Below are 26,988 nucleotides of genomic sequence, written 5' to 3'. Positions count from 1 at the left end.
CACAGCCCATCTCCCAGGACATATAGAGTCCCAGGGACCACCACCTCTCCAGTGCTGGCTGATAAACTACAAAGGAGGAAGGCAGCGTTACCCTCGCCCAGGAGCCATACATGGCCCTGGGGACCACCATCCCCCAGGCCGGCTCCTGCAACGTAGCTGGTTGCTGTAGCTTGATGGGAGCATTGACACTCCCGCCAAGCTAAAGGAAAGACTCCGCTTCCAGCGGGCAGGGCCAGTTAAAGTATCTCTCTCCCTGTCCGCCGACATGTGGGCAGGAAACTAGATTAAATGATTGCTCCTGAATGGAGGGAGCTGCTTTTCCAGCAGCCCCCGCTGAGCAGCAGCAATGCCAGTTCCCGCAGGAGGTGGAGAGCCGGCTGGAACCGCAGGGGCCTTGAGGCTCCCCCGTCGTCCTAGGGAAGAGCAGAAAGAGGCAAAATAAAGGTGAGAAATTGCTAGAAAGAGGCAGAATAAAGGTGAGAAACAAGCAAACAGAGGCAAAATAAAAGTGAGAAACAAGCCGAAAGAGGCAGAATAAAGGTCAGCAAAGAGCAGAAAGACGCAAAATAATGGTCAGCAATGACCAGAACGAGGCAAAATTAAGGTGAGAAATGAGCAGAAAGAGGCAGAATAAAGGTGAGAAACGAGCAGCATGAGGCAAAATAAAGGTCAGCAACGAGCAGAAATAGTAAAAATAAATTGGAGAAACAAGCAGAAAGAGGCAAAATAAAGGTCAGCAACCCAGCAAGAGGCAGAATAAAGGTCAGCAACCGGCAAAAAGAGGCAGAATAAAGGTTAGCAACGAGTAGAAAGAGGCCAGATAAAGGTGAGAAATTTGAAGCAAGAGACAGAATAAAAGTCAGCAAGGTGCATAAAGAGGCAAAAAGAGGTCAGCAAAGAGCAGAAAGAGTCAAAATAAAGGTGAGAAACATGCAGAAAGAGACAGAATAAAGGTGAGAAACAAGCAGAAACAGGTGGAATGAAGGTCGGAAATGAGCAGAAGAGACAAAATAAAGGTCAGCAATGAGCAGAAAGATGAGAAATAGAGGTCAGTAATTAGCAGAAAGAGTCAAAAAGGTGAAAAATGAGCAGAAAGAGGCAAAATAAATGTCAGCAATGAGCAAAATAAAATAAAGCAAAATGAGCAAAATAAAGGTGAGAAACTCACAGAAATAGGCAGAATAAAGGTCAGAAATGAGCAAGAAACAAGTTCAGAAATGAGCAGAAAGAGGCAAAATGAAGGTGAGAAACTAGCAGAAAGAAGCAAAATAGAGGTCAGAAACCAGCACCACGAGGCAAAATAAAAGTGAGAAACAAGTAGCAAGAGGCAAAATAATCGTCAGCAATGAGAAGAAAGAGGTAAAACAAACATGCAAAATGAGCATAAAGAGGCAGAATAAAGGTTAGAAATGAGCATAAAGAGGCAGAATAAAGGTAAGCAACAAACAGAAAGAGGCTGAGACGTTGTTGGAGGCCCTGCCCCCTTTCACAACCAGTCTGCAAAAGGGCCTCCTAGCACACTACTATTTGGGTAATGAATTGCCCTTGGCTGCTGAGTGTCTTTGGGGGCCAAGAACCCCAATTGTTGCCAAAAGTAGGACCCCCACAGCGGGATTGCTCAGACACCCCCTTTCTCAACCACTCTGAAAAGGGGCCTCCTTGTGCACTAATGGTTGGAGGATAAAGTCCCCTTGGCTGCCGAGGGATGTTAGGGGACAGGAACCCAGTATTGTTGCCACAAATAATTCCCCTACAGCGGGATTGTTCAGACCTCGTCGGAGGCCTCACCCTCTTTCTCAACCACTTTTTAACAGGGATTCTTGGTGCAATACTGGTTAGGGGATGACGTTTAGGGGTGAGCGCATCAGTAAACTCCACTTTGTTGGTGGTTGGCTGAGCTTTTGCCGAACTCCATGTTCCAAGCAGAGTGCGGAGTGGTAAAAGACCGCAAACTCCACTGGCGGAGCATAGTTTCCCACCTATCCCTATGAGAGACTCACACACTCACTCATAGACCCACGCAAACACTCATATACACACTTACAGCCCCACTCATACTCTCTCACACCCACTTACTTCAGACACTCATTCACCCACTGTGACACTCATGTACTCACTCACACACTTGAGGGCCGATTATGATGCGGCCCATAAAGGCTCCGACCGATGGTCAGAGCTTTCAGGGCCACATCGTAATGGGCCGCTCGGTGTACATTCCGACTACCTAATTAGGATCTAGACAGTCGGAAAGTAAACTGCTGGCTGGTCATTCCTTCTGGATTATGACGTGCTCCAGGAGCCCGTCAGCCAGCCGGAAGCCAGCCAGTAATCTCAAGGGTGGGCCATTTCACCCTTGAGATTATGATGCACGGTTTCCGGCATGGTTTCGGAGAGCATGTTTGGGGGCCGACAGCAGGGCCCCCTTGGAAATGCGACCTCGGTTGGGGTCCGAGGGGACAACTTCGTGCTCCACTGTTGATCCCTGCACCCCGTGGCAGGCACCTTGAGGGGTGCAGGGATAAACCACACCTCCCATTTTTCTATGGGAACATGCATTACAGCCGGTTTACGGCCATAATGCATGCTCTCAAAGTGAAATGCAGGAATGCGACGAAACACTGTTCGGTCTAATCCTAATTAGGCGGGTGGGTCTGCCAACCAGGTGTTAGTTGGTCCCAGGACCGAGTTGGTATCGGGTGGAAGGAATTCCGCCTGACACTGAAATCGGCCCTTCGGTGTCAAAGGTCAGTGGTTACTTGTTGGGAAATGAAATTTAAAAAAATCTTACATATTCAATGAAAAAAACAAAGGTTACAGGGGCGTTTTTGTTAGGAAATGTATGATATGTACTAAAAAATACATTTTTATTCAATTATATTACGATTTTTTTTATCTTTACATATTTATATTTTGTGTTATTTAGTATGTTTCTAAAAAAATGTATTTTATTGAAGTGAATTAATCTGTTTCTAATGTTGCAATGACTTGAGTACATTTTACTCCTCTGCAATCCAACACTTTCCCTACTGTTGCACTGACTGAAGTGGTAATAGTAACTTTTAGCCCTCACTATTTCAACACTTTCCCTACTTTTCCACTGACTGGAGTGGGAATAGTAAGGTTTACTCCTCCGCAATCCAAAAATGTCTCTAGTACTGCACCGCAGGGAGTGGGACTGGTATATTTTACCCTTCCTGAGTTCAACAGTTTGGCTACTCTTGTATAACTTTTAGGGGCTGGTTCTGATGTGGGTTGGAAATGGTTCCCGACTGAATCGGGTTAGAAATGGTTTCCGACCCACTCGGATCGGGAGAGTCCGACTGACCAAGTACGATGCATCCGGATGCTTCCAGATACGATTTGGTTGGACTCCCATTGACTTAAATGGGAGCACATGTTCCTAACCGCATCATAATGGGGCACTGGGTCGCTCCCGATCCTATTTGGAAGGAGCAAATGCCATTAGGGGGCCTTCCTAACCGCATCAGAATCGGGCCCAAAGTGGGAATAATATATTATTTGTAAAATTTTATAGTTTACTGTATATTGTTTACATTTATATTATTATGTTTTTGTGTATTTAAAATGATATTTTTTATAATGATTAATGTTTATAATATGTAATATATCGTTAGTAAAGTGACATTTTTAATGTTTGTTTAGTTTTTCACTTGCAATTAAATTGTTTTGTTTTTACATTTTTTATGTTATTGCATATATATATATATATATATATATATTTTTTTTATATTACTAAATTTAAAAATTATTTCTAAAGTATAATATTAATTTGAATTGCTAGTATAATTTTATTTTTAATTATGTGTACATAAATATATATATAAATATTACTATATATGTGTGTTTTAGGTTTTTAAACTAAGTGTAATTGTTATATTTATTTTACAATATTTAACTACAATTAATTTGCATTATATTAGTTATTTTTTTAATATATTTACTGTTTACTATTTAAAAGTAAATATATTTTAAAAAACAATATTTTATTCAACGATTTTAGTGATAACAAACTTTAAAAAAATATTGTTGTCATTTACATGATAAGTATATACGGACAATATTTTTGACATCGATATTTATGTCACAATATTTTTGTAGAACGATATTTTGGGGGGGTTGATATTTTGTCAGTGAACCCCCATACAATCATTGAAACACCACTCACTCACCCAAACAGCCACTCACACAGCCACTCACTCACCAATACAGCCATTCACACAGCCAGTAAGTCACCCACACAGCTACTCAGATACCCACTTATACACCAATGCAGCAACTCACTCACCCAATTATATATATATTTGTTATATTACTAAATTTAAAAATTATTTCTAAAGTATAATATTAATTTGAATTGCTAGTATAATTGTATTTTTAATTATGTGTACATAAATATATACATAAATAGTACTATATATGTGTGTTTTAGGTTTTTAAACTAAGTGTAATTGTTATATTTATTTTACAATATTTAACTACAATTAATTTGCATTATATTAGTTATTTTTTTTATATATTTACTGTTTACTATTTAAAAGTAAATACATTTTAAAAAACAATATTTTATTCAACGATTTTAGTGATAACAAACTTAAAAAAAATATTGTTGTCATTTACATGATAAGTATAGACGGACAATATTTTTGACATCAATATTTATGTCACAATATTTTTGTAGAACGATATTTTGGGGGGGTTGATATTTTGTCAGTGAACCCCCATACAATCATTGAAACACCACTCACTCACCCAAACAGCCACTCACACAGCCACTCACTCACCAATACAGCCATTCACACAGCCACTAAGTCACCCACACAGCTACTCAGTTACCCACTTATACACCAATGCAGCAACTCACGCACCCAATTACCCACCTGTATTGTCAATCAGGCACCCACTCACACACCTGTATAGCCATTAGGCACCCATACACACACAGTCCACAGTGACTCAGATAAACTATGATTAAAAAAGGAATCACTCATTAATAGTACACAAAGTTCACTAGTTTTATTTTTGTGGTACCTTAGTATATATGTTTAACACAAAAAAAGTTTTAGAAAGCACTCGCAATCACTGGATGATATCATCAATGATGTCATTTTAGATGTCATAATTGATACACTGACCATGTCATGAGTGATATAATATGTGAGGTCAGTCAGTTATGACACTTTATGTCGCCAGTACAAAAAGGCGCATAAAAAGTATACTATATATAATAAAAAGGGAAAATTGATAAACAATCATAAAAAAGACATAGAAGTATAAATTGCAATAATACCACTCATACTTCATATTAATAGGCACATTCATTCAAATGGAACAATAAAAACATAGCAATTAAGATCTTTTTACCTTATTACACGTCATAAGTGCAGTTTCCATCTTTGCAGAGCACTCCAAAAAAATGAGACGAGGTAATGACAGGTGAAGGGTTTCAGGTAATAACTTTAAAAAGTATAAGGCTGGACGACATAATATGTGAGTTATAATTAGCTCATGTTACTATAACTGCTGAATTTCACTGGTTTTGTCCGAGTGAAATCTTAAATATATTGTCCGCAAGGCCATAAAAGTACAGGAAAAAAAACGAAAAGAACAACTGGGCAGCACAAGCACATAACCACTTTCTCATTTCCGGCGAACATAGATTGCAAATATTAGAAAGTAAGAGCAAATCACATAAAAAGAAATATATTTTAAAAAAAGCACCTTATGGCAGTAAAGTGCTAAGTGGCATAAAATTGTAATACAATAAACCCAACCAAATGGTGGTAGGGCTCCTAAAAAGTCCTGAAAACAAGAAACAATATAAACAATGTAAAATAGGTGAAGTAATGTCGCAATTTGGCATACTTGGGACCAAAACATCAGAATTGATTACAAATTCAGAGGGAGCTCACAAGTAGGTAAGTAGGAGGACAAAAAAAACCTCTTTTCAGGGTCCTCTATGTGCTCTTACCAATATGTTAGTGTTGTAATCTTCTTTTCCTTCCCTTTAGGTACTTCCCTGCCCACCCCTTCCCCCTGTTTCCCTTTGGACTCTCCTTTGAGAGTCTGCCTTAGAATGTTGGTGATTCACTTGTGGTTGAGGAGAGTGGATGGCCAATAATAAAGTAACTGGAACCTTACCTCGTTTCATCGGTGATTACTTTCAACAGTTAGCTAATCTAAATATCTGAGCTACACTTAAAGTAGGCCCTAGGCTTGCATTAACAACTATGGGACCGATTACGATGCAATGGTGTAGAGTTCATTGGTGTACAGCAGAGTAATGAAGAGTAGAGTAGAGGAGTGTAGAATAAAGTGAAGCAATTTAGAGCTGAGTGGTGTAGAGTGCATTGACATAGAGTGGAACAGAGAAGAGTGCAGTCACATAGAGTGCAGTGGCATAGAGTGCAGTTGCATAGAGTAGTGTAGTGTGGTATATAATGCACCCCTCTACGTGCATCCCTTATTATTATTTATTTTTAAGATTTCAAAAGTACAACAGTACTTTTGAGAGACATACCACAGTACTTCGATTTTAAAAATATATATCAGAAGTATAATTTTTTTAAGTGCTCCCTCCGCCCCGGTCCACCGCAGCTCTTTGTGCCGTTTGTTGTGGAGGGCAGGGCGCCATCTTGTGTGAGTCCCGGATCCCGGCGGGACCGTAGGCAGCGGTCTAGCTGGGGGAGGGGCTTGGGCATAAATTGACAGGCAGTGTGGGGCTCAATGCGGTAATACGAGGGTGGTGGCAGATCCTCGTTATCCACTCGTGTGTTGGGGCAGACTGCGAGTCATTCTTTGGTCTGGATTTCTCTTCTGCTTCCTCTCCTTGCCGCTAGCTGCATTGTAAACTGCTTGTACTTTTTTAACCCATTAAATACTGTGTGCTATGTGATATAGTTTTACCTTTTTAAACGCTCCCTCCGCCCCGGTCCACCGCGGCTCTTTGTGCCGTTTGTTGTGGCGGGCAGGGCGCCATCTTGTGTGAGTCCCGGATCCCGGTGGGACCGTATGCAGCGGTCTAGCTGGGGGAGGGGCTTGGGCATAAATTGCGTCAAAGGCACGCCAAAGGCAAGCCCGTCTGCGCCCGTCTGCGCCCCGGCAGCGTCCAGCGCCAGCCACTCTGGTCTAGCGGTGCTGGATCCGGCCTACAGAAAGATTGTCTACACTCGCAACGAGCTGCTAGCATTAAAAGGTTTGTGTCGCTCTCAGTGGGAGGTCGGCCATATTCCCCCAAGTGGCTGCTCATTCTGTAAATTTCGGTTCCACCCTATTCTGTCACCCCCCCTCTACCTCTGATCTTGGTGCCCCCAGGATTTTGGCTGAGTTCATTAATGCGCACTCAATGGTTAAACATGCAGCAGACATTTATGAGCTGTTGCCTGACTCCTTGCTGGACGCTTTCTTCATTACGGAGACATGGCTCAATGAGTCTTGTGTTCCGGTGGTGGAGTTTGCAATCCCGAGGGGCTACAAAATTGTTAGAGGGGATCGAGGCAGCGGGAGAGGAGGGGGGACGGCAGTGGTGTTTAGGGATACGTGGTCGTTCACCAATGCAGCCATTGACGATTGGGAGGGGGGCAAAGCCTTGGACTTTGCCTTTACCATCTCACCCACTTCACTTTGGGGGGTACTCTGGTGTATCGTCCTCCGGGTCCCTCGGGAGCATTCCTTAAGGCTCTGGACGATATCATTATACCACGTGCCCTCCGCTATTCAAAATTTCTCCTCCTCGGTGACTTCAATATTCATTTGGACTACCCGGCAACCCGCGATGCGGGTTCTTTTCTTGACTCCCTGGGCCTGGCGCAGCTGACTCAATACGGGGAATTGCCCTCTCACGAGGGCGGCCACCTCATTGATTTTGCCTGTTCTAACTTTCCCATCAAGGTCGAAGAGCCTGAGCCTGTGACCTGGTCGGACCACCATTTGATCAGATTCACTTGGTCAGCCGGCAGGCCTGTTAGATGCCCGCTATTGCCGCCCGATCTTCACCCAGGGAAGATTAATCTTCCAGGCTTTTTGACAGCCCTTCAGCAGTCGTGCCCAATCCCCGCCTCCGATTTAAAGGGGGCAGTTGTGAACTTTGATCGCTGGATCAGTCAGGGGGTCAGCGCCAGTTCTAAAAACACGCACGGTTGCATCCGACGTTCCCTTCCCTCACAGCCCTGGTTCTCTAACCAGCTTAGGGATCTAAAACTGGGGTGCAAAAAACTTGAACAGAAGTGGCGCCAGAAGTATTGCCCGTCGGCCAAGAGGTCGTTACGCTTGGCTCAGAGGGAGCATTACATGGCCATTAGGTTAGCTAAAAGCAACTGCTTTGCCGGGAGGATTGCGCTGGCTCGGAACAATGGCAAGGAAATCTTTGTTTTTCTGTCCCCCGTTGCTGAACAAAGGGTGCTCCCTGCTTCTCAACAATGGTGTGAGGAGTCACCTACATTTTTTTGTAGACAAGATACTAAAGATTCAGGGTAGTGTGGGCTCGCATCCTAGAATTGAGGGGTTTTCATCCTTAGGGCCCCCCTCCTCGCTGTGGGCGGCTTCCAATCAGCTTACCTCATTCACAGCCGCAGCTGAGACAGACATTTTGGCCATCCTCAATTCCCTAAAGTCTGGCTCTCCAGCGGACCTGTGCCCGGACCGAGTATTAGATGGGGTAGCCAAGGAGGTCTGCACAGCTGTCACCAACATTGTGAACCTCTCCCTTCAGGCCGCTGTGGTTCCAGCACAATGGAATCAAGCGAAATTGCTTTCCCTTCTTAAAAAACCTTCCTTGGACCCGGCGGTCCCTGCCAACTACCGACCAATTTCGCTACTATCAGCCCTGGCCAAGGTCTGTGAAAAAGTGTTTTTTCGGCAACTTGAGACTTTCGTGGAATCCTTAGGGGCCTTGCACCCAGCTCAGTCGGGGTTCAGATCGGCCTATTGTACGGAGACAGCCCTGGTGGATATGTTGGAGGTGATCAGGGAGTCTCTTGACGGGGGCGGTATGGCGGCCCTGATTTTTCTCGACCTCTCTGCCGCCTTCGTTACGGTGCCCCACCAGTGGCTTTTGGCTCGGCTCTCTGCCATTGGTATCTCTGGCCTTGCCTGGGAGTGGGTCAAGTCTTTTTTGGACCACCACACGCAGCAGGTCTGTATGGCCTCCTGTTCTTCCTCGGTTAGGAACCTGGCTATGGGGGTTCCGCAGGGCTCCACTCTGAGCCCCCTTTTATTTGATATCTACCTAACCCCTCTGGTCTATCTGGCGGAGAAGCTTGGTGCTAAAGTGATAGCATATGCTGACGATACTCAGCTGCTGTTCACTTGGAAAGGCCCGGATTTGGACACCACCATCGCCCAGTCGTGCCTAGCTTCTGTATTCTGCTGGTTAGCCCAGGCTTCTTCGAAGTGTAATGAGGTTCTTTTGTACGGCCAGTTTCCCCCGAATTTCAGACAATCTCTCTGGCCGTCTCAATCTCCTAGTCCGCGCTTTGATGACGGACCTGTCAAAAATGTGGGGGTGTGGTTCAGCAAGGACCTGCGGTTTATTGACCATGTTGAAAAACTGACCGGGGTCTGTTTTGGAACCCTCAAAATCCTTAGAAGGATCTTCCCCCTGCTTCCGAGAGTGGCCAAGGAGGCAGTTGCTCGTGCTCTTATCCTCTCGCGGCTCGATTATTCAAATGCTTCATAGGCTTACCTGGCTACATGTTGCAAAAGCTTCAAACGATACAGAATGCCACGGCTAGACTCTTGCACAATGCCCCAAGTCGAACCAGTGCTAGGCAATATTTACGGGAGTGACACTGGCTGCCCGTGATGCAGCGTGTCCAGTTTAAGGCTATTACCCTGGCCCATCGGGCCCTGTATGGACTCGGTCCTACTTATCTTAGGAAGCGCTTTGCTTTCTATGTACCTAACCGTACCCTGCAATCTACCTCCCTTCGCCGGGTGATTGTCCCGCGCTTCCACAGAGTCCGTTTGGGAGGCCAGTCACTGTCTGTTAAAGCCGCAGCAGCCTGGAACTCGCTCCCTACTGATCTTCAGTTGACTCAAGAGTTTCATCTCTTTAAAAAACGCCTTAAAACGCATCTGTTTAGCCAGACCACTAACGGACCTCCCTTCTGCTCTAGCTCACCCGCGCCAGGACACTCTTGAGTATTAGTGCGCGTTATAAAACTGTTATATCATATCATATCATATCATTTTACCCACCTGTACAACATATTGTAAAGTAACTCATGTCTTCCTAGAGCTTAAAAATATTGTAGATTACTATATATATAATACATATTTAAATATAAAACCAAACCACATTCAGGGGATGATGTCATCACTGATGTCATCAGTGATGTAATTTGAGATGTAATCAGTGATGTCATCAGCGATGTCACTGACCATGTCATGAATGATGTAATATGTGGCATCATCAGCAGTGCATTGCGGGCGCGCGAGTTGTAATTAGCAGAACTGACTATAATGGAGGAATTTCAATGGTTTTGTACAAGTGAAATGTGCAGCTAACTATAACAGCAATGAAACCTATGTTTTTTTCAGTGAATTTCAAAGGTTTTTTAAATGCTAATTTCTAACTTTAATGTAACTGAAACTTATGGTTTTTCAAGTGAATTTCAAAGCTTTTTTAAATGCTAGTTTCTAACTATGCCTACAGAGGTAGGACATGTGAAGAAAGAAGAAAGAACACACAGAAAGAAGAAAAGGAAATGCAGAAAGAAGCAGCAAAAGTTCTCAAAGACAAAGAAAAGTGTAGGAAGAAGAAAGACGTGCAGAAAGAACAAACAGAGGAGCAGAAAGAGGCGTTGTTGCAAAATCATCCTGTAACCTGAACTTTTTCAGATGGGTACTGGTGGTAACTGACTCTGAATAACCAGTCCTAGAGGCAGTGCTCAGCTAAAAGACACTTAGAATACAGTTAAAGGATGTATGTCATTACCACGCATGCTTTTACAACGCATGCCTTTACAACGCAACTTTCACAACGCAAGTCCTTACAACGACTTGCGTTGGGAGGTGCTGGATAGTGAATAGTTTAAATTACTATTCCAACTCCAGTCCCCCTGGATAGTAGGGAAGGTTTTGGATAGTAAATTAACTATTCCCTATCCTAGAGCGCCCCCCAGCGCAAGTCGTTGTAACGACTTGCGTTGTAAAAGTTGCGTGGTAAAGGTAATGCGTTGTAAAAGTTGCGTTGTAAATGCTGTTCCCCATATAATAGGCTAGGGGGATTAAAACTACCTCTTAAAACGCACCACAGGGTGCGTTTGCACACTGGTGAAGGGAGGGGGGCTGAGCTGAAGTGTGCAAACAAGCCCTGTGGCCGTTTTATTTTGAGGGATAAAGTCCCCTTGAATCCTGAGTGTCCCTTGGGTACAACTAGCCCATCGGGTATCTCTAGTTAGCACCACAGAGCTGCATTGCTGAAAAAATGGGCACTGCCTGGACCACCTCTTTGCAACGCAGCGCAGTAGCACTTACTGGAAGCACCTGGTGGACTAGTTGCTCCCATGGGCCCTCAGGATTGAATGGGAATTATTTCCCCAACTTAAAACGCACCAAAGGGTGTGTTTGCACACGTCACCCCAGGCCCCGTCCCCTCCCTTCCCCACTGTGTAAACACGACCTGTGGCCATTTTAAGTTGGGAGATTAACTCCCCTTGAATCCTGAGGGTCCCTCGGGGCAAATTAGCCGACTAGGTACGTCCAGTAAGCACCATTGCAGAGAGGTGTAAAAAGGGCCTCAGCCTGCACCACCTCTCTGCAATGGAGCGCAGTGGCGCTTACTGGAAGCACCTGGTGGGCTAGTTGGCCCCCTGGGTTCCTCAGGATTGAAGGGGAATTATTTCCCCAACCTAAAACGCACCACAGGATGTGTTTGCATACGTCACCTCAGGCCCCGTCCCCTCCCTTCACCACTGTGTAAACGCTCCCTGTGGTCGTTCTAAGTTGAGCGATTAAGTCCCCTTGAATCCTAAGGGTCCCTAGGGTCTAACTAGCCCACTAGCTACCTCCAGTAAGCACCACAGAGCTGTGTTGCAGAGAGGTGTTAAAAGGGGCGTGCCCTCCGAACACCTGTCTGCAACGCAGCTCCCTTGCGCATACTGGAGATACCTGTTAGGCTAGCTGGCCCTCAGGGACCCTCAGTATTGAAAGAGAGTTAATCCCCGAACTTAAAACGAGCCACGGGCGCTTTTGCACAGTGATGGAGGAGGGGGGCATGGCCTGAGGTGACATGTGTGCAAACACACCCTGTGGCGCGGTTTAAGTTTGGGAATTAATTCCTCCTCAATCATGAGGGTCCCTGGAGGCCAAATAGCCCACCGGGTACCTCCAGTATGCGCCAGAGAGCTGCGTTGCAGAGAGGTGTTCAAAGGCCGCATCCCTTTTTACAACACTCTGCAACGCAGCTCCATGGCGCTTACTGGAGGTACCTGGTGGGCTAGTTGGCCCCCAGGGACCCTCAGGATTGAAGATTAATTAATTCCCCAACTTAAAGTGCAGATAATGGTAGGGCAGATGCACAACTGTTTTAGTTCTCTTAGCTCTAAAGTTTTTTTTCAATGTTTCGGGTGCTCCATAAGTGGCGTCAAGCGTCCCACGACGTCATTTATAAAGTATAATAATTGTGGGGCCAGTAACTTAAAGTGCGCCACAGGGTGCGTTTGCACACATGTCAACTCAGGCCGCGCCCCCTCCCTTCACCACTGCGCCTGGGGGTGTGTTTGCAGAGTGCTCAAAGGAGGGGGCGTAGCCTCCGGCGCAATGCCGGTCTTTTCCTAATATTCTCGGCCCTGGGGACCCCATCCCCTAAGACCTGCCCCCAATTATTTTTTTTTTACATTTTGGGAAGGGGCCCCCGTGGCCTCCTCCAGAGGACAAAATCTGCCCCGGGGACACCATTCCCTGGGGCATGGCCATAGTGTTTTATATTTAGTTTTTGGGAGGGAGGCTGCCTTGCCCCCCTCCTTAGGCCATTTATGGCCACGGGAACCCATCTCCCAGGGCCGGCCATTGTCCTTTTTTTAAAATATATTATTATTTAAATTTTGGGGAGGGGGGGCCACGTGGCCTCCCTCCCGGGCCACTTGTAGCCCCGGGGACCCCATCCCCCGGGGCTGGCACTCTCCGTTGGGGACCGTGGGGGGATCCCCACTCCCTCCACGGTGGTCCCTGCTGGCTCCCTGCATCCCTCGGGAGCCGGCATTGCTTTTCCGCGTTTTTCCGCATGGGAAGCTGCTAGGATGCAGCTCCCCGTGTTGAAAAGCAATCTGGTTTGAATTTTGAAAGAGACAGCAGGTTTTCCTGCTCTCTCTTTCAAAATTCAAACCATGTTTGCTATGGCAGGGCAGGAGCTGTGAGGTTCCCGCCCTGCCTGAGCAAACTACAGTGTCCCGGGGTAGCACCCCGGGACACTGCAGGAGCTGGCCCTGGGGGGGGTGGCATTGCCCAGGGCCATGACAAGGCTCCAGGAGGGGGTCCGTGCGGCGACCCTCCCACCATCTACAAAGCCCTGGGGGGTGGTGGTCCCAGGGCTGGGAGGGGCTTGAGCCCCCCCACACAGAGTATTTTACTTTTTTAAATAAAGACCCAGGGGCCGCGGTCCCCGGGGCTTGAGGGGGCCTTAGAGGCCCCCATCATTACATTAACAAGCCCCAGGGTGGTGGTCCCGGGGCTGCGGGGGGGCCCTGTGCCCCCGTAACAATTTATGCTTTGCCCCAGGGGGTGGAGGTCCCCGGGGCAGTGTGGGGGGATTCGCCTGCACATTTTTTTTATCATGCCCCGGGGCTTGGCCCCCCCGGGGCTAATTATCAACGGCACCCTGCACGGATCTTGCAGTTTAAAAAAAATAAATAATCATTTTTGGAGCCTTGGGGATCCTTGTGAGACCCACTGAGCAGGCCTAGGGGGTCAGTGTGTTTCTACCTTGCCCCCTTTTTGTGTTTTGCATGTTTCTTCTTATGTTTTATTATGCCTTGGTTCTGTTCAAACCAGGAAGTGTTGGCACAAGATGGCTGTCAACACTTCCTGGTTTGGAGTGTTGACAGCCAATTATCATACAGCTTGTCATTGGGAGGGTGCGCGGATCCTGCACGGCCATAGATATATATATATGATTTTACTTTTGATTTTCTCAGCAACTGCTGAACGGATTTACACCATTTAACAAAACTCTGAACCAAGGGCTAGCTTTTTGCCAAATTTGGTGTAATTCCGTTCAGCAGTTCGGGCTGTAGCTGTGACTAAAGGTTCCTACTTGACGAATCACCACAAGACTTTCAGGATAGGAGCGGACCGGAGCTGGCCCAAAGTTTTTAAAATTAAGCAAAGATCCGTCAACCAGCACCAAAGTTATTGGGAATAGAGTGTTGCGGATTTCCTATGGAAAATAGGTTCTAACTATAACTACCTACTGGCGACCGGCAGAAGGTTATATATATATATATATACAGATGTATATATATTCCAACAAAACAGTCCAAACGTAGTGGGCCCTTTGCACAACTGGTGCAGGCATCAGGGGTGGACTACCCCCTAATTTAATTATCCAACAAAAGAGAATAACGTAGCACTCTCGAGGGAATGTTCCAATTCAATTTATTGAGTCATAACAAATCATGCCATTGCACTCTCACCAACACATTTCAACCAAACTGGTCTTGCTCACGGTGTACAATGAAGCCCATCATTACTTTCTACCTTAAATACCTCTCTTCCACATTATCCATTACAGGGCATTGTTGGAATGGTAGTTTACATGGAAAACAAATATAAAACAATTGCATTTTATAGTTCTCTATATCAGCTTATGTCAAGTGTCTGTGGTATTTTTTTCGTTATACTCTGATTGTACACTTCATTATTAATTCCTTAGTTTTATATTTTTAGAATGTTATGTTACCCACCATTGTGTTGCTACATATTTCCTATTGGTTGGTGTTTATTCCTGCTTGTCCTGTACTGCTTTTCTCTTCCCAGTAAAGATGTCACAACTGGGTGTTTACTCTGTTGAATAGCCACATTGGAGTAGCTTATATATCTTATTTCTACTTGTATTTTTGTTCCTTATTTAAAATCATCATTGGACTTTACAATACACCACACGTTGGTTAGGTTCAAGGGTGACTCCTGACTTCAATGTCCTCATGTTAGGTCTAGCTAAGTGCCCATGTATAGTGACCCTCTCAAATTACTTAAATCATTATAATTCATGTCCTGTATCATATTCTCTTTTTGTATAATATTTAATTGCTCCCTAAACCTCTGTTGTTGGGCCTTTATCTCTTTATATCTCTGTCTCTGTGCCTTGTGTATTTTTTCCCCACCTGTCTAATTAATTTATTATGTGTTATTTTATAACTCCATCCCATAAATGTTAGCAACTCAATATATGTGGCATGCCCACTTGCTTAGTAGTTCCATTCTCACTGAGTGTGTTGGTTTATAAACATATGTTTACTTCTAACTTATTTGATATGTCTGTTTCCTGTGTTTACCTCAGACAATAAATCCTAACTCATCTAGTCAAACTAATTATTTTGAAGAAGAAAAAGAATATAAGATTAAATTACAAATGAATATGCATTTCCTTATCCCCATTCAGATCCTGAGGGCTCTTAGTCTTAAATCTTATAATGAGTTGTGACTTCAAATGTCTCAGTTTTAGAGTTCTATTAACTCCTCTCTCATCTCTGGGAACCGTGGCTATAACAAAATATGTTAGGCCAGTTTTTTCCATCATGTGTTATCATATGTTTGGCGATCGTGTAGTTTATATCTTTATTCTGTACAGCTCTTGGGTGTTCTAGAATTCGTTTTTTCAACGGACATGTTGTGCGCCCGATATATCTCTTTCCACAGAAGCACTCAATCATGTGTATTACATAAACTGAGTTGCAGGATATTCTTTCATAGATGGTAAATATTTTGCCTCTTGAATCTTCTAGCTTTTTTCTATTGCTGCCAATTTTGTACGCTTTGCATTTTCACCCTTCACGAACCCTACTTGGTGTCTCTGCAATCAATTATCAAATTTTTTTATGCTAAAGTGACTCTTCACCAAGTTATCCCTCAAGGATGACTTTCTTCTGAATGTTATTTTTGATTTTGCAAGCAACTTTCCCCCAATGTCCAAATCCTTTTTCAGGACATTCAAATATTTATTCAAAATGTTCTAATTGTTATAGCTCTCCTTACTTTAAGTCAATATCATTCTAATGGTTCCATCATCTTTGTATGTATTTTTCCTTGATATGTTAACAAGGATCTGAGCTTATGTCAGAGATTTCGCCCTTTCCTGACCCCGCTTGATGTCACTGTATTTATAACTTCTAAGTAGGAATTTCCTTTTGGTGTCATAGAATTTGGATTCCATCTCATCTTTACTTGAGCAATTTACTTTCATTCTTATGAATTCACCATATGGAATGCTCCTGATAAGCGAATTGGGGTGGAAACTTGAGCCATGAAGAATACTATTGGTCGCTGTTGGTTCGAGAAACACGGCAGTTAGTATCTGTTTTCCATATACACTGTTGTATCAAAGAATTCTATTTCAATGGTGCTGGTATTGCAAGTGGATTTCAGACCTAATTTGTGGTTATTAAATATTTCAAAATACTCCATAAATTCTGTTTCAGTCCCATTCCATATTAGAAAAAGGTTGTCTATGAATCTTAGCCAGATGGCAAAATTGGCTGTGTATTTCTTATTTTCCTCTCCAAGATATTGTCTTTTCCTACCAACCCATAGTACGGTTTGCATAGCTTGGAGAGAAGGAAACTCCCATCACTGTTCTGCAAATTTGAGGATAAAAAGGTGTGATTGAAAATGAAAATGTTATTTCTTAAGCACAATTCAATCACTTCCATCTGCAGGTGGGTGTTCGGTAATTCCTCAATGTTCCTTTGCTTTAAAAAATACATGACTGCCTTCAGACCAATTTCATGACTAATTGATGTATACAGAGATGTTACATCAATCGTCACAAGAAGATATCCATTTTGCCATCCAGTGTCTGTTAGGATTCTTAAAAAAGTTCCAGTATCTTTAATATACGAACACATGGGCTTATTTATGAAGAGGTTGTGCCGCCAATACGTCAACATTTCTGACGCATTAACGGCACAAGTTCTACTCCACATTTATGAGTCGATGCATCTTCCAAGATGCATCACTTTCCCCACCCCTGCGTGAAAAAGACACTGTGTCAGAATGGACTGCGTCACATAAGTATTTAATTATGCAAGGTAAGTGTTCCTTCATAAAAACATGTGCAAAAGTGTGGCATTGATATTTATGACTTTTCACAAAAGGGACGCATCCTCAGCTTAAGTGATGCAATGTTGAGCTTATTTCAAAATCGCTGTGCTTGCAAAACACATGCGTAGAAAATGACGAATCCATACATATATATAGGAGAAGTTGGACAATGCGGCAACTATAACTACACCATGGAGGTAGTAATTCTGTGACTAGGAGCCAGACGGAGACGACAACCACCATCCACCCCACCACAACCACCCTCCCCACACTCTCCCTCACCCCCTAAAGGCAACGCAATCGTAAGGAGCACATATTTTGGCAAAGTAGCACTCTGAGACAGCTCCGGGAGGAGGAGGTCATAACACTTCAAGAAGCAGACTATAGTAGACCTACTAACCCTGATTGCTCCAAGGCTAGAGGTCACAATCAACAGGCCGAGCAATATACCTCCACAGGCAAAACTCATGGCCGTATTACATATGCTAGCGTCTGGCTCCTTCCAAACAACAGTTGCCAAAGTGGCTGGAATATCTCAACCATCCTTCACAGCATTCCTCCCCACTGTCCTGGACGCTATCATCCAGCTGACACCGTACTACCTCCGTTTCCTCAACATCCCGAAGCAGCAGATGGAGGTAAAGCAAGGATTCAATGATATTGCAGGATTCCCAAATGTGATGGGTGCCATGGACTGCACATATGTGCAATTTGTACCTCCTGCTGTAACCTCACATCTGTACAGGAACCGGAAACATACCTACTCCATCAATGTACATGCCATTGTAGATTATCGTGGAATTTTCACAAAAGTGCTGGATAAATACCATGGCAGCATACATGATACCTTCATATTCCGGAACAGCATCATAAATGACCACTTAAAGAAGGGCCAGTATGGCAATGGCCTACTTGTAGGTAAGCTAAACAGTAACACCTAACACATCATTCATGATGCCATATTGGCACTATTGCACTGCTGGAATGTCCAGTTTTTGACATTCTGGTGGCACAAAGTGTCACTAGCATATATATGAGGCCATGTATAGCCACCTAAGGTGGCTTTCCATGCCCTCACAAATATGTGTCCTGTTTCACGCAGAAATCTGTGCAAAAGGGGTGTAGCATGTGTGTTGCTGGGTGTGTTCCCAGCAACATACATGCCTTTTGGACACTGCACTGTCTGAAAATGGAGCAACGCACAAGCCATATGGCCTGTAATGTACCCTTAACTATGTCAAAGAAGTGATAGTATATTTTATTATTTTTTTCAGCTGAACGGGGATAAGGGATGCAGCTGTGGGTCATGACTACCTATGGAAACCAACAGTCACCCCAGGAAATTGCCTACAACCAGGCTCTGTGCAGGACAAGAAACATTGTAGAAAGAACCTTTGGTCTGCTGAAGACCAGGTACAGATGATTGGATATTTCTGGTGGTCATTTGATGTACTCACCACAAACTGTATGCAAAATGATTTTGGCATGTGCAATACTGCACAACACCTGTGTGCTGACAAATATCCCCTGGGATGAAGAGCTTGAAATCAATGAGCATAATGAGGAGGATGACCAAGAGGATGGCCAGGCCCAGCAAATCCAAACACAGCAGTGGGCATACGCAGACGTGCCCACATTATCTGTAATTTCTTCATGTAATAGTAATTTGTTGTTAATCCTCATGTACCCTGATTTGCATTGAAACCAACACAATTAAAGTCTAAAACTACTACTTGAATGTATGTGTATCACATGTCAAATAAACATTGTGAGTTGCTGGCAAATCTCAGACTTGGAGTGTATGTCAGAAATGGACTCTCCTGTACGATGCCAGGCATCAGACATCCATCACACAAAAACTCTGGACCTGTGGCGCATGAATGTCACAGTTCCGACATTCAGTTGGTACAATGTTTACAGGCATAAAAACAAGTACACATACAGACTAGTCATTCATGTCTCCATCAGTGTCATTGGTAATATGTGCTCCTGTCATGCAAAACACTATGTGAAAGGAGCACACCTGGGTATTGCTGTGGGTGTCTCCATGCATCACCCATGGATACTGTGCCAATTCAAGCTAACAAAGATAGCCCAAATCCTGATTGTCAAAATGCATGTGCAATATCAGGGGCTGTGTTAGGGAGATACAAAAAGTAGAAAGGTTTAGAAAACTCTTTGTACTCACCATGTACAATGTCAGTGCAACAACAATTACACAAAGAAAGAGGTGATTACATGAACTTATTGAAATAGTACATGAATGGGAACCTTCCTGCACAAAACTAATCAGCCCTGCAACGCAGGCCCACTTGCAGCATGGTGCAAAGGTGCCTGTGACGTTGCATGGCATACAATAGTGTGCCAGCGCATGTGAAAAGTGCATTAATACATTTTTTCACATAGAAACTGTGCATTAGTATACTTTTCTCCTGATGTACGACAGTGCAGAACGATTCCTTGCATTGTTACTTTTGGACATCCAAAACCCACAAAATGTGTCCCTAGGTACTGTCTATTTCCAAAGGTCATTAATCCAATATGCCCATAAAATTACTTTGCTTAGAAGAGCAAAAAAGTACACCTGTGAAGGTGACCCCATATAATGAAATGTTTCACAACTGTTTGAACAATAGAAATACATAAAGAATGTAGTCAAATTGGATGTATCCAAACTTTAAACAAGTACAAACATATAAAAAAAAACATTTGGACAGTGGTGGACTATACAATGATGTCATAGAATGATTAGGGTGGTGTCAACACCTAACATCTGTTTTGGCATTTTTCACTCAACCCCCAAAAATGGCGTTGTAAGATGAAACATCATTTTCTGACATCAAGTCCCAAGCATGAAACATGGTACATAGGGACAGTGGTGGACTGTAACGTGATGTCATGGAATGATTATGGGGGTGACAGCACCTAACATCAGTTTTGACCTACCTCAAAATATGGCTCAAACTCAAAAATGACGACAGACCATCATACGTCAGAATCAGACCTATGCTTTTTTCATTCAACCCCCAAAATGGACGCTGAAAGATAAAATAACAAATATTGTGCTCCAAGATAAACAATCAACAGGGTCACCTATATGATAGAAAAAATCTATGTCATCCATGCAATTGCCAAAACTAGACTCACATGCAAAGATTTACACCATAAATTGACGCATCACTTAGGAATGTGCGTGTTGCAACACTTTTATGCCAGCCGGAAAACATGCATCTGGTGTCCTGCATGCAAAACAATGTAACTTAGTGTAGCGTAACATGAACATCTGAGATTAATGTCAAACGTAGGGCCCAACTTACCAGAAACTAATGCAGCACGGTGGCGCAAGTAATTTTTTAGTGAATTGCTGTGTTATTTTTGAAGCACAGTGATGCAACATAGTTCAATTAAAAGAATGGATCTCTCTGCTTTTCCAGGCACTGACGCATAAACAGAGGCCATGCACTGGCTCAGGCACCCTTGTACCAGGGTGCAAGTATGCCTGTGTTGTGGGGATATTGAAGGGCTTATTTACAAGGCCCTTGCGCTGCCGGCACATCACTTTTTTCACATATAAAAAGTGACACACTAGCGGTGCAGCAAGCTTGTAAATAAGCCCCTGGTGCTTCCTACAAGCCTCTTGCACGGCCAGTATGTCACTTCTTACCATTTAAAAAGTGACACGACTACGGCATCAAGGGGATTGTAAATAAGCCCCATTGTTTCTCTGTGCAGGAAGGAACATCTTCATGCACAAAAACAATTAATGTAGGTAATTACCTCTTCGAGTGCGTGTTATAGCTTGCAGGACATATTGAACGAGTCAACAAATTAGGAGAAAATAAATCAGTTCTCCTCGTTGCGCCTAGCTACTACAGCCACAGAAACACCCATGTCACGCCCCTAACACGCAAAGTGTTGTATGAAAAGGGTATATACTGACAAGCACACATAAAGACATGCAGAGTGTCTTTACATCTGCTGGTAATTTACGCCCCATTTCACACTACATATTGCGTGTTAGTGGTGTGACATGGGTGTTGTTGTGGGTGTTCACATGCAACACCCATATGATCAATTTCCAGATTCACAAGCAATTGTAAACCTGAAAATACGTTAAGATGCTAGGCCAACCCCAGGGGTGGTGTAGCGAGGTGCAAGGAGGAGGAACGTTTTCATCCACCAGGGCAAAAATAAATTACCACCCAGAACAATAAAAGCTCATTATGCAATTAAAGCTTTTCCTCATGGTCATCCTAGTCCCTACTCCATTGGTACTCTTGAAATATGGAAGAAATAATTTAGTACACTCAAAATTAGGAAGAGTACCTCCCTGTGTATGGATATGACAACAGGAGGACGAAGACAGCAATATGCAGTATTTTACCACATACTGCAACAGTCACCAGGTAGTCTCTTCAAGCAAGACCAGCAAAAAGTTTTTCACAAAAGCGATGAATATGCAGTTGAGAGACCACCACAAAAACCTGTATAAAAACATAACTAAAAATATTCTAAAATTCAAACCATCAAAAAATGAAAAGGTTAAATAAATATATATATTGAATAAAAATGTCCTAAAAAATCACACACAAATTTGCAAAAATACCCAAACCAAAAAATATCAATAAACAAATATCTTCAGACCTGACCTGCATAAAGTTACCTCTTCACAAAGCTAATGACTCCATGCAGAAGGGATTGGGTTGATTGCCTGTAAATGATTAAACACAGTTAGAGGTCGGAATAGCAAAAAAATTGATAATGGGCATAACCTGTACACGACAGGTTGCATATCTGCCACGTCACCCACATTAGACAGATGCCTCAATAGAGTTTAAAGAGGTCAACCACTTTTTAAACACTAAAGAGCTCCGAAAAAGTGGTACATTATATATACTGCTTAATGATTCACCCTCTTGAATACCTTAGGAGACCTTGTACTTAGAGAGAAAAAGGTTGACTGGTATGATTTGGCCAGTGATAGGACCCCTTAGGCTAGACCATAAGCACAACCCTCTGCCATTTTACAAAATGTACTTCACATGTTGCTGATAAAGCTCAATAACATATAACTTTGGAGATATGCTTACAATCCCTCTGTGAGTTAAACGACCTCTAAGTGGGTCAACTCGTCGATTGTCATCTTTCAAGTATGTTCCATGTCTCAAAATCTTTACTGAAGTTGTACATGTAAACATACACAACTCATAAACCTGCACTTTACATATAATTTGCATACAGAACTGTATGACACTTATTTAGCAAGGGCATGTGCCCAGACATCTACATGTGGATGATCTATTGCGGTGGGAAATGTAGTTTTTTCTCTCAGATTTTTGGCGATGGCCTTTGCTTTTAAGCCAAAACCAATTTTGAAACTTGCATTTTCAACCAATACATGATGTGTTCAGCCTTTTCATTGTTTGAAAAGAAAATACTTTTTACAATCAAATCTTTACTGATAGTTAATTTGTGTACCACAGTGCTTTCATCTTGCATGACCACTCTTCGCTCCAGAACGTTCCCTTTGTTTAGTCTATTCACCAATACATGTACACCGTAAACTTAGGCTCTACATCTCTGTAAGCTCTTTACAACCAATTTCTGTTTTTGAAATGATGTAAGGGTGTATGGAGACATTTTGGAAATAGTATCAGTCAGTCAGTCATTAAATCTTTATTGCGATTCTTCATCATAAAAGACAGTGTAAAATCAAATTAATGTAAATTCCATCCAAGTTAAAATACACCATTTTCAAGATTCTAAAACATATTTCTGAATTCCATCAATATCAGTTAATAAATAATTACATATAAATTTACATTTTAAAACCATTTCTAGAAAAGGATTAAATATGTAAACAAGCAAGAGACTTAATACATGTATTAAATATAAAAAAGATAACGGTGAGTTAACTCCTGTGATAGGATAATTGCCAACTCCAACCCCTACTTTCGATGGCCACACCTTTGATCGTTTCATGGCTACTGTGCCCCCCCTGTTTTATTACGAAGAACCCATGCCCAGCTCAAAAACTTCGCTAGTTCAATTACAATGAAATTGGAAGTATCATTTTTCAGTATTCTACTTGTGACCATCGCTGATCTTGTTCCCATGAGCGAGCAACCAGATGCACCTTGGTTGATGGTACGCAGGGCATACAAATAAAAAATGATTAATGTTTTCAGTGAGATCTAGGCAAAATGCACACTTATCACTACCAACAGGGTTCCATCTACTGGTTAACCATCATAGGGGTAATGCGCCTACTCTAAACTGGTGATAGAGTTTACGATCAGATTGCTTCGTAATAAGGTCCCAGTAGTCTTCCAGGAGGGGTTTGTTCTTGTTATCCAGGAAGACCCTTGTGAATGACCTATGATATGGGAGGAGAATCTCTTGACTTTAAACATCTCCCGGTACACAGCACTATATACTTTTTTTGGAGGAAACTCCGCTGAGTCTGGATGATCCCAGAGTTCCCTTATCCCCATATCAATCAGGAGTGACTTAATTTCAGACAGCCATAGGATTGTATATGAACGACTTAACCCCCTCACTTCCAACAAAGCTTTGGCATACAAGGGGAGCTCTGGAGTAATCCAGAGACGCCTCCGGAATGCCAAAGGTCTAAAGCATGCAACATCCTCAAGAGCCTGGCAACCGAGGTTTAAAAGCAGGGGAGTTTGCGGTGATGATTGGGGCAAGCCTACTATCGAGCTCATAAATTTATTCTGGGCTGCAATTAGTGGGGACACATTACCAAAACCCCATATTTCAGCACCATACATAATAGCAGGCAAGATTTTGGTCGTATATATTTTAACAACGGGGGCAATGGGATTGGTTAAGGACAACCTATGCTCTTTAATCAGGGCACCAGCTAACTGGGTGTGCTTCAATGCTAGCATTTCAATTTGGGGCTTCCAACACAATTTGTAACTGTATGTGACCCCCAGGTAGGTCAAAACATCTGTCTGCTCCAGTGGCTCACCATCCATACAAACACGTGCTCTGACAGACTTTTCCCTACGTTGACCACCAGCTCATGTTCGTGACAAAACACCTCAAAACGGGACAGTGCCAGCTGTAATCCCTATCTCGTTTTGGATATAAGCAGGGTGTCGTCCGCGAACATGAGCCAGGGCACTTTCACGCCAGCTAGTATTGGCGCGTCAGTTGGGTAATTTACAAAGTACTGGACCACCCCATTTATAAATAAAGAAAACAGGGTGGGAGCCAGCACGCACCCCTGTCTAACACCCTTACACACCTCAAACTTATCTCTGACCTCACCTGGTTTGCCCCAGCGAACCTGTGCATAGGTATATTCATGGAGTTTGACCAAGAAAGCAACCAACTCATTAGGCATCCCCAATTCCAATAGTACTTTCCACAATTTTGCCCTTGGCACTAGATCGAAGGCGGACCTTAAATCCACAAAGGCCGCAAAAAGCATACCCCCACCTAGAAACACCTCCTTCCAATACATTAGTACACATCTAAAAGCCTGGTCCAGAGTCCCTATATGTGACCGAAACCCTGCTTGTGTGTTAAAATGTCAAGGAGACCCCCCTGGATGGAGCTGGTTCCAACCAAAGCCTACGTGCGGTTGCCTGGATCTCGTGAATTAAAACAGATTCAGCTCTGTTTAAAAAGGCATCGAGTGTGCCCACCACCCTATCCCCAACCTTCCTTTTACTCATATTAAATTGGACACAAAGTTAAGGGGACACACAAATGTTGCACCCAGGCAGGCTTTACAAACAAAGACAGGTTATAATAGCCACAATATTAAAGTTGCAAACTTACAGTTCCCCGCAGTGGATGTTAATAATATGGCCCAGGCCGGCCTCCTCTGGGCTCTGACGAGCGCGGACGAGCCCACCCTTGGCCCGGGCAGCGCCCGGGCATGCCCGCGCGTGTCCCGTGCCGCAGGAGCTCAAGCGTCCTTTTGGCCTCCTCCTGGTGCTCTGATTTGCCGTGCACGGAGTGCGCGGCGCTAGGGACGCCGGGAGGTGTAGTCCTCCTCCCCTCCGGCGTCCGTCCACGATACAATGGCCCCCGGTGACTCCCGGCGGTGGCGGCTATTGTCTCCAAGGTGTCCCAGCAGGTAAGAAACACAAACTGACTCTCAGCGGTGGCGGCAATTCAAAAGTGAGCTCCCAATCGATTGCCCTTGCTCTTTGACCTTTGGATACCCACTTTGATGCGCTTAAGCACTCAGAAAAAGACATTAGATAGACAGTCCTGAGCGTTATCAAACCGAACCCGAGACGAGGGGACTTGGTGCGTACATTACTCCAAAGACTGAATGAAATGTCTGAAATCAATAGACTGTGAATTGACATGTATATAACCCCCTAAAAGCGTTGCCTTATTAAACTTTTGTCAGTATCATAAATTGTGTCATCTGCGACCTCATTAATGATTTCACTTTACATGTCATGAATGATGTATTATGTTCAGTCATTAGCAGTGCATGATGTGGGCACACATTATAGTTAGCCTACAGACCTATGCCTGGCGAATTTCAGTGGTTTTTCAGATTTTAAACATTTATTTTTTAAGGGACTTTGTCACCTAACTATAACGTTACTTGAACCCTTGTTTTTTAATAGATATTCAGCTAAATAGATAGATAGATAGATAGATAGATAGATAGATAGATAGATAGATAGATAGATAGATAGATAGATAGATAGATAGATAGATAGATAGATAGATAGATAGATAGATAGATAGATTGATAGATTGATATATAGCTATTAAAAGTAAAGACATGCAGTATATACATTTTAAGTTCTGCGAGGGGTTTGTAAGTATTCAGAAATATGTTGGCGCACAACAGGTAGTGGTTGGGTCAAAAAGAAATGATTGCTTGTGGTTGGTGCAAATGGATCAGAGAAAAACCCTAAACTCTGAAACACAGGGGTGGAGGAATTCCTTCCCTGTAGTCAATTTTAAGCAATGTCCGATGCACACAACAAGTAAGTGTGATGTGAATGATCACCAGCAAGTTACAAGGATGTAGTCAAACAAATGTTTTCTTTTTGTGTCGTTTTATTGGAATGCATCTATTAGGAACATGAGACCAGCCGACACGTGTTTCGTCAAGCAGGGTGTTAACCCGTGACTCTTCAGGGCTGTTGGGAAGTCATGAAGGGCGAGGTCGGAGGAGCGGTGATATTTCCAACCCGGTCCTGATCGGGTGTTTCACAAAATTGTGAGCGTACTATGGGGTACGTATTGTGTGTTCCAGTGTGGAAATAATCCATATAGATCCAGAGATTAGTGCTGGTGGCGAATTATGCCGTCTTTGGTTGCCGCAGTAATAAAAGACTGAGGTTCGGAGAAGCTTTCAAGTGTTCTTGATGGCGTGTCTCGCCAGGTGCGGAGAAGACCCGCCACTCTGGAACACACTGGAACACACAATACGTACCCCATAGTACGCTCACAATTTTGTGAAACACCCGATCAGGACCGGGTTGGAAATATCACCGCTCCTCCGACCTCGCCCTTCATGACTTCCCAACAGCCCTGAAGAGTCACGGGTTAACACCCTGCTTGACGAAACAAGTGTCGGCTGGTCTCATGTTCCTAATAGATGCATTCCAATAAAACGACAGAAAAAGAACACATTTGTTTGACTACATCCTTGTAACTTGCTGGTGATCATTCACATCACACTTACTTGTTGTGTGCATCGGA

At 43.5% G+C, this 26,988-nt stretch overlaps 1 protein-coding gene across 1 annotated transcript in view; it reads left to right on the top strand.

Moving 5' to 3' along the window:
* LOC144790830 (potassium channel subfamily U member 1-like) overlaps positions 1-26,988 on the top strand; it is a 264,388-nt gene that overhangs the window by 5,112 nt on the left and 232,288 nt on the right. The window lies entirely within an intron of this gene.

This window comes from Lissotriton helveticus, chromosome 11 (assembly GCF_964261635.1).
Source record: "Lissotriton helveticus chromosome 11, aLisHel1.1, whole genome shotgun sequence".
NCBI lineage: Eukaryota > Metazoa > Chordata > Amphibia > Caudata > Salamandridae > Lissotriton > Lissotriton helveticus.
The sequence above is the reverse complement of the archived record's forward strand: the minus strand, read 5'-3'. Positions and strand labels throughout refer to the sequence as shown.